This window comes from Cupressus sempervirens, chromosome 4, assembly GCF_028749045.1.
Source record: "Cupressus sempervirens isolate cs-2001-9-10 chromosome 4, ASM2874904v1, whole genome shotgun sequence".
NCBI lineage: Eukaryota > Viridiplantae > Streptophyta > Pinopsida > Cupressales > Cupressaceae > Cupressus > Cupressus sempervirens.
In genome coordinates, this window is record NC_143121.1 from 281,369,594 (window position 1) to 281,385,853 (window position 16,260).

General features: G+C 34.8%; 1 long non-coding RNA gene across 7 annotated transcripts in view; it reads right to left on the bottom strand.

The window, feature by feature from the left end:
* Positions 1-2,209: 2,209 nt before the first annotated feature.
* The window catches only part of LOC149561094 (uncharacterized), a 79,667-nt gene continuing 65,616 nt past the window's right edge, over positions 2,210-16,260 (bottom strand). For 3 of the 7 annotated variants that reach the window (XR_016363759.1, XR_016363760.1, XR_016363761.1), the window contains exon 3: positions 10,121-10,253. This is a non-coding gene — a long non-coding RNA (uncharacterized LOC149561094). Of the gene's footprint in view, positions 2,662-10,120; positions 10,254-11,289; positions 11,627-12,043; positions 12,155-16,260 lie in introns of those variants that run through there. The other 4 variants (XR_016363762.1, XR_016363763.1, XR_016363758.1 and 1 more) reach the window with 4 other exon arrangements.

Sequence of the window (16,260 nt, forward strand, 5' to 3'; positions counted from 1 at the left end):
ATGCATATTGTAGATTACAATTCTTGTTCCCTTTTAAGTGATTTGAACTACTCAATAAGACTATGGTTTTTCTCCAATAGATCAACTATATCAGCATTAGATTCATTAGACATTTCTTCAACAAATTTCTCTTGGCAGGTTGTCTCATTTATTTTTTGGGCAATTTCTTTCCTTCTATTCAAGGGTTTCTTCAGGTTGTTCTTTATTTCATTGATTTGATTCATGGCTATCCTCAACTCTAGTATCTGATACAATAGCCCTATCTAGCCTATATTTCTCCATGACTCACATCTTTTACTCTTAGATAGTAAATCCATCAATCAAGATCATTGGACATCTATTCTTGTAGCAATTTGTCTCTTGTATTCATCCATCATTTGTGTGTCATCCTCGGCTTTTCTCTTTTGTTCCATTAATTCACACATCCTAGTAGACTATAATTCTAGTTCCCTTTTTAGTGATTTTAACTGCTTGATAAAAGTGTGGTTTTTCACCAATAGATCAGCTATTTCAGCATTAGATTCATCAAACATTTCTTCAATAAATTGCTCCAAGTATGTTGTTTCGTTTATTTCCTAGGCAATTTCTTTTCTTCTATTCATGGATTTCTTTAGGTTTTTCTTTAGTTTGTTGATTTGATTCATGGCTATCCTCAACTCTAGTATCTGATACAATAGTCCTACCCAACCTATATTTCTCCATGACTCTCATCTTTTACTCTTAGACGGTAAATCCATCAATCAAGATAATTGGACTCTAATACCAATTTTTGGAATAGTTAGGATAGATATGATGCTGAGAGGGAGGGATGAACCAGTATCCTCTAAAACTTTTACCTCCAAAAAAAATAGAACCTTGCCTTTCTACCTTTTGTATCTCGGTAATCACTATTCTATTATTACAATACTTATTTAATGAAAATAGCATAACTAGCTCAAGATTTACCAAATTAAAAATATTCTCATGAAACATAACACATTCATTTGGTATTGCAGAAACTATTGGTTAGAGGAAAATACATGGTAGAGATGGTACCCACAAATCCATCACTACTACAATAAGAGGGTGCCTTGATAGGGCTATAATGTTTGTCACATTTGATGACTTTCTCCATTACGAGTATACTATAAGGCATGTAAGGATCTACCTTTTGCAATAATTTTATAACACTCTTCAACTGCATCCTCAATAAAGAGATTTATATATAAGACTATTAAGTCCATCTTTTCCAAGGATTGAGAAAAACTAATACAGTGGTTAAGAAATAGTATCAATGATCTTTTAGTTGCAACTTACTTTTCTTGATTATATCCCTCTTCTACTCTATAATTATCACCTTTTGTGATAGATATGAAAATCCTCTCTATTATGTCCTTAAGCCTAATCTTTGACCTTTGTATAGTATTTCTTGCTTCAATCCCTTATTTAGCAGCAACACAACTCTTCCATAACTCCTTAACAGCAATACTTCTCTCAAAAATAGTGATCATCCAACCTTCTAAGCTCTAAACAAATTAGGGTTTTTTAACTTTCCATATTTGTTCTCTAATTGCAATTAACAGTTAGAATTACATACCCTTTCATTCCTCTTTCACCAACTATTGTCATTGGTTCTTCCAACCATGAATATAGTAACAATCAATTCATGTCTTTCAAGAAAATCATTTCAAATCTTTACCTCAATCATTGTAAATTGTTTCACCTACTTGGTATAATTGTTTCACCTCAATCTCTTAGTAAATATAATTTTCTAATGTATTATTGCTCGATGAACATTTGTTTGATGTCCTTTGTATAGATTGATTTCATGTGTGCTTGGTTTACCCTAACTACTCAATGTTCTCTTACCTGACTCTCATGCTAGATATAAGTACTAGCACTTGCACCTAAAAGGTGTTGCAAGGATTGCACCGATAGAAAATAATTTGTAGTTTGAAATATAATAGATTTATAAATTGTGTTTGTATTTTGTTGATATGATTATAAAATAATTTATTTTGTGATGCATTAGAAAATTATTTGAATTCTATATCTATCTATAGTTAATTAAAGAAAAGATTTCAAACATTTCCAATAGTGAAAAGAAAAATATTTAAAATAGTAAAAGAAACAATTTTTTTTTTTTTTTTAAAGTAAGTTTAGTATATTGATACATGATTTGCCCCACAAAGTAACATGTTTTCAAAGCAAGATATTTGAAGTATTTGCATAATCGTAAATTTTTTCTTCTATTAGATATAAGAGTTTCAGAAAATACAAAGCAACCAAAGTACCACCACAAAAATCAAAAAAGGAGGCCAAGCCTCACAAAGGAAGAATAGAAGCAATTGTACAACATAACAAAAGGAGAAGAAGGACTATCCAACTACGAACATCATAGTAATTGACCATCCAAGTAGTCCAACCTAAGGGACCCTCCATCCAAACGATGCTTTTATGTTCTTGAATCTGCATCAGCCTGAATAAAAAAAAATTTCTAGCATTCACTTTCTTACTGATTTCTCTATTCAGCCTAATGCAAGCTTGCTCAAAAACTTGCAGATCATCCAGAGATCTACACCATTGGTATCCATGCTTCAACTCATAGTAGAAAAAAGCAGCATGTCCATCATTAAGGAACCTTCTCATCTTGTCCCACTCAATTAGCATTGTAGCCTACACCTACAAAGAAATTTGAAAATAAGTGAGTTTTCAAAAAGACTCAATAAGATACCTCAGCTTACATTGGTACCTTTCCTCATTCATGCACTTCCAGATTTGCCAGAGAACGATATATTCCAAAATAAATTGGTATCTTTAAGAAGACCATTAATATGACCAATGATAATATCAAGAATATTAGCATCAATAGGATAAACAATGCCAAACATTCTCCATATTTCTTTAGCAAAAGTACAATCTAAAAGAATATGTCTACCAGTTTTAGGAACTCTACATAAATTACAAATATCAAAATTAGATAAATCTCTCTTAATAGGTAGCTTGTCCAACATGACTAACCATCTAAAGCATCTAATTTTAGGCTCAACAGAATTCTTCCACAAGATATCAAAGTATTTTTTCCAAACATCAGCATCATAAGAAGAGTACTAAACAGCATTGACATGATCAATAATATTTGTATTACAATCAAGGATTTTGTATATATTTTTGGCCTTACGTAGATTCGTGACAACTCCACCAGACCAGTTATATTTAAGGTGCCTTTGAGAATCAACATGGCATATAGTGGGAAGACCATTAATAGCTTGCATAATTTTGTTATAAGTTCTTTTATGGGAATTGGGAATATCATATTTATTTTTAAGCTCATCCCAAGGAGTGATTTAATTCTTCTCAAAGAGATCTATGAACTATTTAATACCTTTCTTAGCCCACAGTCAGGTAGAACACCCTTGGGTAAGGGCTAGAGGTTTACCATTTAGGTGAAGATTCCACCAAATGGATCTTTCATCATGGAGTTGATTATTATAATGAAAATCCTTGTTAGTGATAAATTTCCTAACATGGTCCCAAGCCTTCCAAATAGATCTGAAAACCACGAAACCTTGGACCATGATAGGAAAATTACCAATACTGAGGTCGCAAAAGGGGAGATTAGTCCAAGATTTGGCTTTCTTAGGCACATCCCTCTCAATGTTGTTTCTAACCAACACTTTCCAAGGATAGTCACCCTCCATGGATTGAAAAATCCATTTGGCAGATAGGGCAATACCCTAAATTCTTAAGTCCTTTAGCCCAAGTCCCCCAAGGGCCTTGTCAGTGTGGCACCAAGCCCACTTAACAAAATGAATTTTATTATTACCCTTTCCATTAGACCAAAGAAATTGTCCAATGAACTTCTGAATTTCAGCAATATGATAATTGTTAAAAAACTAGGCAAAGGAATAGTAAATGGTGTAAGAGGACAACATCTTTTGGCAAACTTGAATTCTACCTACCAAATATAATGCCCTATTATTCCATTTGTTAAGCTTCTTATCAATCTTCTCTTTAACCCATGACCACATGTCTTTGAGGGTAGGTTCCACCGAAAAAGGGATACCAAGATATCTAGTGATCTTATTAGGGTCTCCCTGTTGAAAATTGTATTGAGCAAACCAATCTGGGGGCCGCACATCCCACCCCAAACAAACTAATTTGGCTTGAGATATTTTATCCCCAGATATAGAACAAAAAAAACTGAGTTTATATTGCAAAGCCTTAAAATTACTTTCTGAAAGCTCAAAGAATAGCGCGGTATCATCCACAAACTGGCAATTGATGAGCTCTTCATCATTAGGCAAATAGATACCTCTAACATCAGGAGATAAAGAATTATCTCTGAGAATGTAAGAAAGAGCCTCTGAAGCAATCACAAAAAGAGATGGTGCCAAAGGGCACCCTTGTCTAATGGATCTCCCTAGAGAAAAAGGAGCAAAGACAACACTATTAACTTCAACCTAAGTAGAAGCATTACAAAGAAGCACCTAAACAGTATTACAAAAGGAGGGAGGGAAACCGAAGGCCTCTAACATCAGAAGAATAAACCTCCATTCAACCCTATCATAACCCTTCTCAAAATCCAAAAGAAGCATGGCTAAGTTTAGGTGTGAGCATTTAGACCACTCCATTGCTTCCCAACTAGTTATGAGATTCTCAAGAATATATCTACCCTTGATGAAACTAGTTTGGGTAGAGTTAACAAATTTAGTAAGAATATTGACTAACCTAAGAGCTATAATTTTAGCCAAAATCTTATATGACACATTAAGAAGGGTAATTGGCCTCCAATTCCTAATGAGGGTCTTATCTCCATCCTTGGGGAGGAGCTTAATGATCCCTCTATTAACATCTTGTCCCAAGAAGCCAATAGACAAAGCTTCAGAGTATAAGTCATAGAGATCCTTACATATCCAACTGATATTAGATTTATAGAACTCAATAGGAAAACCATCAGGGCCCGGGGCCTTATCATTATTAAGAGCCTTGATAGCTCCCTCAATCTCCTCAATAGGGATATCTTTAGCAAGCACAACAATATCATCCGAGTCCAATTTTTTAGGAATAAGCATTTTGCATTTATTTCTTAAAGACTCAACCTCAAAGGAGTCCTTTGAAGTAAAAAGAGTCTTTTAATAATCAGCAAAAGCTTGAATGATAACCTCAGGGTCTAAAATGTCTTGATTATCAATCAAGAGTCTATCAATGGACTCTTTAATATGTTTATGTTTAAGAAGATTGAAGAAAAATTTCAAGCACCTGTCCCCATGTTGGAGCTAGTGGGCTCTAGATCTAATCTTGGCTCCATGAATCCTAACTTTTTGATGCTTCCTAGGAGCATCTTTGGTAAACATAACCCGGGAGAGAAGATCCATATTGGAGGAATCTCTTTGGATGTTTCTTTCCACTATTTGAAATTCAAAAGATAATTGTTTTTCAACAAACCTATAATCCTTGGCCTTTTTTTGACCAATGGTTTCAAGAAAAATCCTCCATGAAGAAAGGTTAGATTTCCATCTATCAAGATGGGACAAGTGCTAAAGGTTAATTTTATTGATACCCCTAATAATCTGCACAGCAGCAAGAACATCCTCATCCATGAGGAGACTGGTGTTTAAGATGAATTTATTGCTTCTAGACTTGTGTTGAAGGGGACTACTATTAAAATTAACCTTAGTCAAAATAGGGTGATGATTAGACAAAGTGGTGGCAATAACTCAAACAATATTTCTAGTGATGTAAGGAGGAAAAGAGAAAAAATACTTATTGGCATAAAACTTGTCAAGCTTGGAATAAATCCTAGCATTGCCCTGCTGAAAATTGCACCAGGTGTGCCATAATCTGGGGTTGGTTTTCATGTTACCAGCAATAGGATCAAAAAGATAGTTAGAATTTAAAAATCTATTCCAATAGAATTTTTCATTATCCTTCCAATGAAGGGGAATGCCCCCCGACTTGTCATCCTGAGATTCGATCATGTTGAAATGTCCACTGAAAAGCCAAGGCATATCTGGGAGGCCTATAAGCCATTTCCAAAGCTCAATTCTTTCCTTAGGGTCATTTAAAGCATACATAGCACAAACCCAAAAGGTCTTGTCATCATACTGCAAAGTAACTAACACTACTCTTTGTCAAGGAGAACATCCATTATTAGTAATATGTTTTTCCCATTTATTACTAATAAGCAGGGGAATTCCTCCTCTACCTCTCTCATGGTTAGTGCAAAACTTAATAGCACCTTTCCAAATAAAATTGAGATTGGAATCCAAAGTGAATCCCATAGACTTAACATCCTACATCATAAAGAAGTCTATAGAATGCAAAGAGTTTAAAAATTGCTTAGTAACAAATTTTATATTAGGGGACTCTAAACCCCTCACATTCCAAGATAGGCAATTCTTAATCGTAAATTTTTAGAATATTTGCATGCTATTGAATAAAGTTTACAAAGAAGAATAATGGTTCTACTATAAGGGACTTCATTGATGTAATATATATTCTTTTTATAAAATCTAAAGTATCCTATTTTAAGAAAGTATAATCATAATCGTATTAACAAAAATACTACATCTAATAGAATAATAAATATAATACATACAATACATATAATAGTAACAAATATAATAAAGTATAATGTTAAATATAATTGTATATTAAATTTATAATTATAACATTTAACTTTTAGTTTTTTAGTAAATAAAAGACTTCAAAATTTTAATTAAAATTTTATAAAAGTCTAAAAAATATTTTAACTTGGTTATATCCTTGAACCCCTTCCTAGCCCTTGTGATATCTTCGCCTCGGTATCCCCCATAAGCCCACCTTACTCCGACATCGGCCACATGTGATCTCAACTCCCACGAGTCTCTTGACCACCTCCAGACCCTCTTGATCACCCACGCCACTCTTGGAATGCACCAAGCTCCACCAGCTCCCCTTGTTCAACTCTACCTGACTCCCCGAGCCCAACGCTACACCATTTCAACCCTGCATTGAGAACCACCCTGACTCCCTTGCTGAACACTGCATCCACACTGGCTGACTTAGACCCCATGAGTACTCCCTAGCTCATATGCATACTTCCAAAGTATACTCAACACCTCCTTGGCACCTCTCTAAACCTTCTAGCTCAATACGCATACTCCCAGAATATACTCGACACCTTCACGGTACCTCTCTGAACTTCCTGGCTCGTACGCACACTGACACAGTATACTCGACACCCTTATGGCACTTCTCTGAACTTCCTAGAGTCCTCCAGTCCAATCCTGCATGCTACCTCCACATGACTATGCCTCCTCAGCATTCCACTTCTTGTTGGTCTTCCTAGCTCCCCATTGAACCCCTAAAGCCCAACCCTTGTTCCCCATGAAACTACTGACTGCCTTAGTCAAACTCTGGATCCTCCACAATGAGCCCCAATTGCTTCGACACTAAGTCTATGTCTACATGCCCTCGTTGGTGAACACTATGTTCTCGTGCACCCAGTGCACTCGAACCAACCCCTACATGCATCCATGCCGCCTCATACCCAATCCACGGATCCCTTTGCATTGCACAACCTACTTGAGTTCCACGCCTTAGCTCCATGATCCACCCAACCCTGTTGGACGCTGACTTCCAAAGCCAACTCGGCTAACGCATCGTAGCTTCACCTCTGAACCACTTCACTCATGGCCATAAATGCTCAGACAACACTACAGCCAAGTAAAAATTAAATAATATATTCAATGTTCATGAATCTAGATTCTAAACTTAAATTTGATTATATAATGCATTAATTTTAGAATTGTAATCTGTAAATGAGACTAATTGTTTTTGTTTTTTCCTTATTTCAGATAGATGGTGGCAAATGTTTGGGGCCACAACACCAAACCTTCAAAAAATTGCCATCCGCATTCTGAGTCAGCCGAGCAGCGCTTCTGGATGTGAGCACAGTTGGTCCATGTTCGAGCACATCAACTCGAAGAGGAGAAACAGGTTGATAGTGCAGAGGTTGAATGATTTTGTCTTTGTTCATTACAACCTTCGTCTTAGGATCAGACAAATTTTGGACGCTGACTCCTCTCCGATCATTCTAGAGGAGATTGATCCAGAATCAGAGTGGATCACAGAGACCGTGGACCCAGTCTTCACTAAGGAAGACCGTGCGTGGGTTGACCAAGTGGATGTAGAGGCTAAGGTTGTGGCCAGGGCAGAGGAGGCAGCTAGAGCACGTTCAGGCATTGGTAGACGCACACGCGCACGCACAGACGCAGGCCCTAGCGACGTTATTCATGAGCCCATTGCCCATGCAGGGGACATGGCTCGACGGTCCTCTAGGACCTACCTTACATGCCTTTCTCATAGGCAAACTGGATACTCAGAGGCTGAGGTTGAGGCTGCAGCAGAGCTAGAGGATGATGATGAGGATGATGAGGCTTGAGCTGGAGCCTTGCTTTTATATTTTGTTTACACTGTATAGATATTGATAGTGATACTGAATCACTGATAGACATATGTTTCAAACTTTCATGGATCTTCATCTTAGATTTATACATACATTTATGATTTGATGTCTTATAGATCTTCATGATTTCATCTTACTGATTCTATGATTTGAATCATTATGATCATTTGATTTTTATTTACTTCAGCTAGCATACAATTTACATTTTAGTACATAATGATAACATAGTTACGTATGTGATGGATTTTATGTTTTATGTTTATGTATGTTAGATTCTATTTGATGATGTTATAGTGTTTTTAAGTTATATTCAATATAGGGTGCATGAAATAAGTCTTAAATTGTTAAAATCTTTACATTTAAAGGGTTTTTTCAAATTTGCCGATTCATCGCCGATTCACCGGCGATTCACCCCTGATTCACGATTCGATTCGGCCGTGCCGATTCCGATTCACGTTACTATGATTTGAATCCAAGAGACAAGGCATTGAAATTAATAAATGCTCTTCCTTATTTGGAATTCTCATATTATACTTTGATATTCACTATTTTTTAATATTAAATATACCTTTCATACATTCAAACAGTCACATTTTAACAATGCCGATTCGAGATTTGGGTTTGAAATTTGTCCCATTTTTTTTAGGGTGGGGTTCCGTTCATTTTGGGTTCATCCGTACAAAAATAAATGTTTTTATTAAGTATGTCAACAAATAAGTCCTTACATCACTATGCTAATAGTAAAGTAACATAGCAAAATACACCACCGTATCTATGTTTCAGTTCAATAGGATATTAATTGCACCATTTAGTCGTACATACAACATGATTCACTTGCTTGGTCACATGCATGAAACATATTTCCATATCAATGGGACAGTTTTAGAATGAAAAAGAATTGTCAAAAGATAAGTGCAGTTATCTGAATTTTTATTTTGTATGGGTTACAGGATTTCTAACCACGCTAGATCAAAAGTTGACAATCAAATTTTAAGCCTTGGATTCAAAGATATCATATCTTTTTTAAAGAAATTCCTCTATAATTGTCAATTCTAATGCCACCTGTTGTTGATTTGGATTTCCTCTAGCAAGTTTTCATTTTGATTCAGAAATGCATAAATGACATACAAACCATCTTTTTTAGTCTTTTGAGTGGTCACTATAGGGTTGGGAGGATCCAATAGACCAAAGTATGCAAGACCAGATTCAGTCTAGGTTCGGCCGTTGGCAGATAATTCTTCAAAATTCACTGCAAATTCTACCCAGATTCCTCTTACAGAATTTGCAGCGAATTCGTAGCTCTATAGGCAAAGTTGGGAGACTGTGACAAGGACCAGACTTTGCACAGAATCGAACTAGACTTTGAGGGTTGCTAGAGAGAATCTGGTAACCTAGGATTTCAGAGATCATTGAGAGCCCAAAAATTGTATCTAGTGTCTCTCTCAATGAAGGCAAGTTCACATGTACTGATATTAATTACAACACATAAAAAAATGGATGCATTGCTCATGGCATGTCCATTTTCTATTGGGATTTTATGCTATGAGAAAAAAAAATTAAGTAATTCTTTGAGTGTGAATTACAGATTGACTCCACTTAAGTGAAAGGTCTAGTTGTTTGGTACTAGAAAATAAATCATTTTTTAAACTAACCCAATAGTTTAGGATGAGCATGAAAACTGGAGAATCATAAAGGAAACTACAACTAAATCATAGAATTTTAAAAGTACCCATAAAGCATTCAAATTTTTTTATCCAATGGACACATTGTTGAGAATGGCCAGAATTACCGCAATGATATTGGGATCTACACGACCAATGACCTGCATATCAAAAATATTTATCGAAATGATCATTAATGAACAGATAAACAACTCTGTATTATTAAAAAAATTATAGATGCTACATGAGAAACCCTATGCTAATAAACTACTAGAAAACAAGCAGGACTAAAGAATATGTATACTAACTATAATAGTACTCTGTACCAATGGTCGTCTTTTATCATTGTGATTATTCAACTCAGAGCCTTTAGTACTTCTTATATAGGCTAGCAAGCAATAATTTATATCAGGAAATCACATCCACTAGCAATGGAAAACTATATTTTCTCTTGTCCTATAAAAAAGATTAATGATAAATAATCACATAGTGGTATAATAGTAAATCAAGATTAAATCCACAAGGTGAACCATTTGAGAAACACAGAACAAAGTAATTTTTTTGTAACCAAGGTAGCAAATTGTAAAATGATTACTATTCTGAAATAAATACTAAAAAAATGTTAAGATGGATTTGACAGTCAAAAAAGAATAGAAGACATGGAGAAGAAAGGTATTTGCCCGGTCTAGAACATACTCATTAAAACAAGAGAAAGAAAAGGGAAACTATTATATTAGAACAAAATATGTGACGAAATTGTAGTCTCTGGATTAGAAAAGTGATGCAATGTTTACAAAAATGTAAGATGTTTCCTGCAAAAAAATATCAAAATGAAATCTTGTAGAGAAAAATATATTCTAGAAGACTGATGTCTGAAAAGTTTACTGTTATTTAAGATAATAGGTACTTGTCCTCAATGAAAAAACTAAATTTTCTGTCAAAGGATGTGCACCACTTTTCTGTGTTAAGAATTTCTGGCTGTCACAAAATAAACCTTGCTCCATTTACCTCTAGGAAATTAGGTTTTGCGGAGATTCATGCACATGTTTCTCACATTAAAGAACTACAATACTAGGGTCTCGAGAGTTGACAATTATCTAAAATCATAGCTACTTGTCTCCTTCGTTGCACATACCTTCCTTGTCTGTCAAAGAATGTGCACCACAATTCTATATTCAGAATCTGTATATATCATAATACAGAAAACCAAGTTTTGAGGATGTTCATTCCAAAAAAAATCACAACATATAAATGGAACTAAAGATATCTAATTGTACATTTCAAACTCAGTATTATTTGTCAGCTGCATTACATTTGTTCAGTGATATCCAAGTTTTGAAGGGTACAGAGACTGATCTTCCATGGAAAAAAATGACATTGAAGTGCATGAGTGGAGATGATATTTTGGGACACCAACATGTGTCTGAGTTACGTGTGCATTGCAAGGTCAAATGCATTCTCAACTGCCTCGACATAATTTTTGCCTCCTTACAATGAATCCAAACATGTTCAATGTGAAAGAATATCACATTACCTATGAACAACCAGTGCAAGTACTTTACAAATAAGCATCCGAAATCCTTTCAGATCAAGAAAAAAGGAAAGAAAATCCTGTAATAGGTTCTTCCAATTCATATTTCCAATGCATTGCACAATTCTGGGTACATTAAGCAGAAAAGATGCTTCACAACATAGCACACAGCCAGGAAATGTTTCCATTAACATGCATTTGTTAAGTGCTTCTGAAAAACAATACACAAAGCATCCTATCGCTAATGAATGGAATAACATACCAGTCAGCATGGAGCACATTAACATAAGACACTAAATGACAGGCATTCCTAACAACTTCAGACTATGTATGACCATGACTAGGGAAACATTATCATCAGAAGAGTGATAGCATCATAAGTGATTTCACTGCAGGAATAAGCAACTCACATTAACATACCTTGTACAAACTATTACAACAGAGACCCAGTCAATGTTGAAATGCTAATGATCCCTTCATGAAACTGCAAACTTCAAGGATCAAACAAGAAAGATACCTTCAACAAAAGTGCTGCAACAAGAGCTTGCATCAGTATTGAGAAGACATAATGAATTAATAATTGGATATATTACAATGTACAAGCACCTCAATTATATAGGCAAGGTGTGATGAGGTATGACAACTACCCATGATACAAACATTAAATACTCAATACAAAATCATAAATCCCTAAGACAAATTCTAAAAATCTGAATGACTAAAAATATATAATGAGACATGGCCCCATAATAACTAACTTCTAGAAATGACACCAAGGATGTAAGAAAAACTAACTAAGCTCCTAGGTAACTTAACATTATAGATTCCTACTAATAACTAGATGGGAAACATAATTTATACTAACACCCCTCAAGCGCAACTTAGGGAGTGAAATTATGCAAATAATGCAAGACCCTAAATGATGATGCAATATGGGTCCCTGCAACTAAGCAACGTCAAGTACCCGTGCACAACAAATCTCTCAAAAAAAGAGAGGGAGAAAACCTAGTGGGACCAAACTCCTCTCCAAAAGAGAAAATCCATAATATTTTACAAGTGGTCGACTAAGTGACCTATGGAGGTCTCAACATCGGTACCCCACAAGAACTCCATAACAAAGTATCATTGAAAACATTGAAGAGAATTTGAAGCCAAAAGAAAATCCAATGATGACAAACCAAGTGTTCCCTTTGGAAGAAAGAGTTCCAATGGTGAACTCACCCCATTAAAAAGTATCATCAAAACCATTGAAGAAAATCTGGTGCCAATGTTAAGTTTGTAGCTTCAGTCGGATTGATTTGATCATGAGATACATTGTTGATAGTAAATCATCATTTAGAAAAATATTCTTATATATATCTATATATAATAATATATATTATATTATATATATATGACTATTTATATTATTGTTAATATAATATTATTATCTAATGATGATTAACCATAAAGGCATGTCTCTTTCTCCTACTGTCATATTTATAAGTCTTCAAATCTGCATTTGGAAGACACCAATATAATGGCAGTATTATTTCATTTGTAGAAAACAATCTTATAAAACTCAACATGAAATCAGAGCCAAATCTGCAAATGTAAAGAGTTGTATGTCTTCCATCACTTGGTTGCAAGTGAATCGTTGGCAATCAAGTGAAGGTAGGAAGGTTGATGTGAACAGGTTATAGTGGATTAGAAGTTCAAATGAAGAAATGTCTTGACTTAGAGTAATCCCAATGCGAAGAATAATTTTGGAAGGGAAACAATGCTAGGACTAAGAAAGAATCCAAAATGGCCAGAATAGCACCATAGATAACAGAGCATCGAAATAATAACAATAAATTCAAAACTTATTATTCACTGTAGCAAAACTTCAAGATTGCGATCAATGACTCTTATAAGCATTATGATGGTAATATTAAATTATTATGGAGAACTTTACATTTAGCAATATTGACAAGGAAGATTAAACAGTGGAAGTGATATAGATGCTAGCAATGACAACTAGAGTAAATTAAGCGCCCTATAAAACACACACTAGTCCATGAAAGCAACCTCTCACAGAGAAGATTATGCATATGGTCAAGAGCCATGGTTCACAACATATCATATTATTTGACATGAGTCGATGTTGGGCACACCTTCAGCTCAGCAAGTTCTTCATCCATGCCTGAAAGAGAGTCGCTTTAATCAAGGAACTCCTAGGGAGTACAACAGTTTACCAGATGAATCTCTAAGGACCAAACATACTAGAAACAATGGTTCTGGAACTGATTTCATATTGCCCAACAGAGGAACGAATGGTATTTCAAGTCCAAATTACTCTTGTGAATACCCTTGGTGACACAGTTGGTGAATTCCTCAGAGGCATGTTGAATGTTAAGGCATATGCTATTATAAGAAATTACATCATACGATTTAGAGTTTCCCGTATTCCACCCTCATAATGTTTGTGAGTGAAATATTACTCTTCTGTGAAGAAATATGAGTCTGTCCAGATTTACTTCTCTCTATATAGTTATCGTGAAACAACCATTCAATAAATTTATAGATGATGGAGATAAAAAATGGCATATAGCTTATTGTATATCATGGGCAAATACTATATTGAACATCAAATGTTTTGATCAATTTATAGTTGGGTCATTAATAGAGGACTTGACATAAGCAGACAACAGAGTCTACAATAAAGTTTATATTGTTTTCTGGTTCTCATGGCAAGGGAACGATCGTGGTAATGTCTAGGAATCATAAGGAAATACTGGAATGATGTTTTGAAAACAAAATATTACTCTCGAGAATTACTGGAATCAATACGGTGCTAAGAAGTCGCAGCTCATGTCAAGCTATGTTCTGGATAGAAGAGATTAAGGTTTCTCTGAGATAATATTTAGAGGGTAAGAGTTCAATGTGTTGGCACAATGTATATAAGAGATACTATTCTAAAGTTCTTGCAAAATGATTTAAGCACAAAGTTTTTCTAGGTGAAGTGTCATGGGTTATATATATGTGTGTGTGCAGTGAAATATAAAAGGGTCCACAATGAATGTTGTAATTGGTGAAGACAAACTTGTAGTATTCAAGAGGTGTTCGGAACAGCTGAAGCTGAAGCGTCTCAAGACCTCAAATTTCTTTCTTCTTCGCTTCTGCTTTCAAAAGTATGCAAATTTGGATGAAGTTTAAATGATGTGGCCAGGCTTGATGATGTAGCTAAAATTGTCTGGTTTCCGCTACTTGCCATGCTGTTGAAAACAAAGACATAATTATTTTTTTATTGAACAAACTTGCAAACATATATATTCCTATTCACTCAGAGGCTTGAAGACAGCGTGAGTATAAAAGTGGTGATATTATACAGTGTGAAAAATGGTGCAACAAAAAAGAATCATGAAAGCAAACAAAAATTATTTTATTATCAGGATTACATCAGAAGAAGCATAATATTGGATACAGGAATATGATATTATTTCTAGAGGTCATGCACTACTAGGGGTTGTTACCAGAGAATTTCAATCTGAAATGTTGCCATTTGCAGGCAGAATATTATTCAATATTGGCATAGCAACATCTATCTGGATTGGTGAATCCTTGAGTCACTTGTGTTCATATTTGGCTGGGAAAACATTACAGTCTTACCGTTTTACTTTTAACTTCTACAATTTCAGCACATCCACACCTTTATCAGACAGAATTTTATAAAGTTTGAGCGAAATATTCAAAAATATATTCATTAGATGCCTAGTTCAAATATATGGTTGAACAATTAATGTTTTCAACATTACCACTAATGATATATTTGTGTGAGGCCAGTATCTATTTATGTGGCATATGAACATTTAGTTTTAAGGGAAAATAGTATTTGAAGGTAAAAAGATATATGCACTAAACGGATTTGGTGTTGTGTTGAATGACCCAAGTTAGAGAGTTAAATCATATCTGCATCAAAGTTGACTTTGCTAAAGAAGTATTTTTACAAAAGCAATCATATAATTGGCTGGTAGAGAGGCATTGAATCGGGATGTTGGAGATTATGACTAACTGGTCAATGCTGATTTGTAAGAAACGTCGACCAAAGAATAGGGATCTTTTAGCAGGTCGCCATTTCCAAAATTAAGGGGGAAAAAAAGTAAAAGGAAAAAAAAGAAACAATGTTAATAGAGGAGGTTCAGAAGCATGATCCCTGCTAGTGATGCTAAGTGTCGATATTTATTTTTGTACCTTGAATATGGTGCAAAATTGTTTGACAAGATAAGAGTGGGAACTTCACATTGTGTGGGGAAATAGTAATCAATGTTCCATTCCCATTGTTTGCAAACGCTTATATTGAGGCATTTTCTGACTTGACAGATATGGACCTTCATTAAAGCAACTTGTATCAAGGATACACATATAAGTATTCATTCGCTTTGAGTATTACTTTTGTCTACTCACTGTATTCTCTCTTGTAATTGTATAAGTACTATAAAAGTTATTTTATTTGATCTTTTCCTTTATGCTTGAGGATGTTCTTGCAGGAAAAGAAGGTTGGTACTTTACCAAATATTGTGCAGACTCAATCTTATGGTAGTAACTCTAAAGAAGTTGTGATATAGAATTTATTAGTTGTTTGATGATCAGGTTATATATAAAGTGAGGCTCTTAAA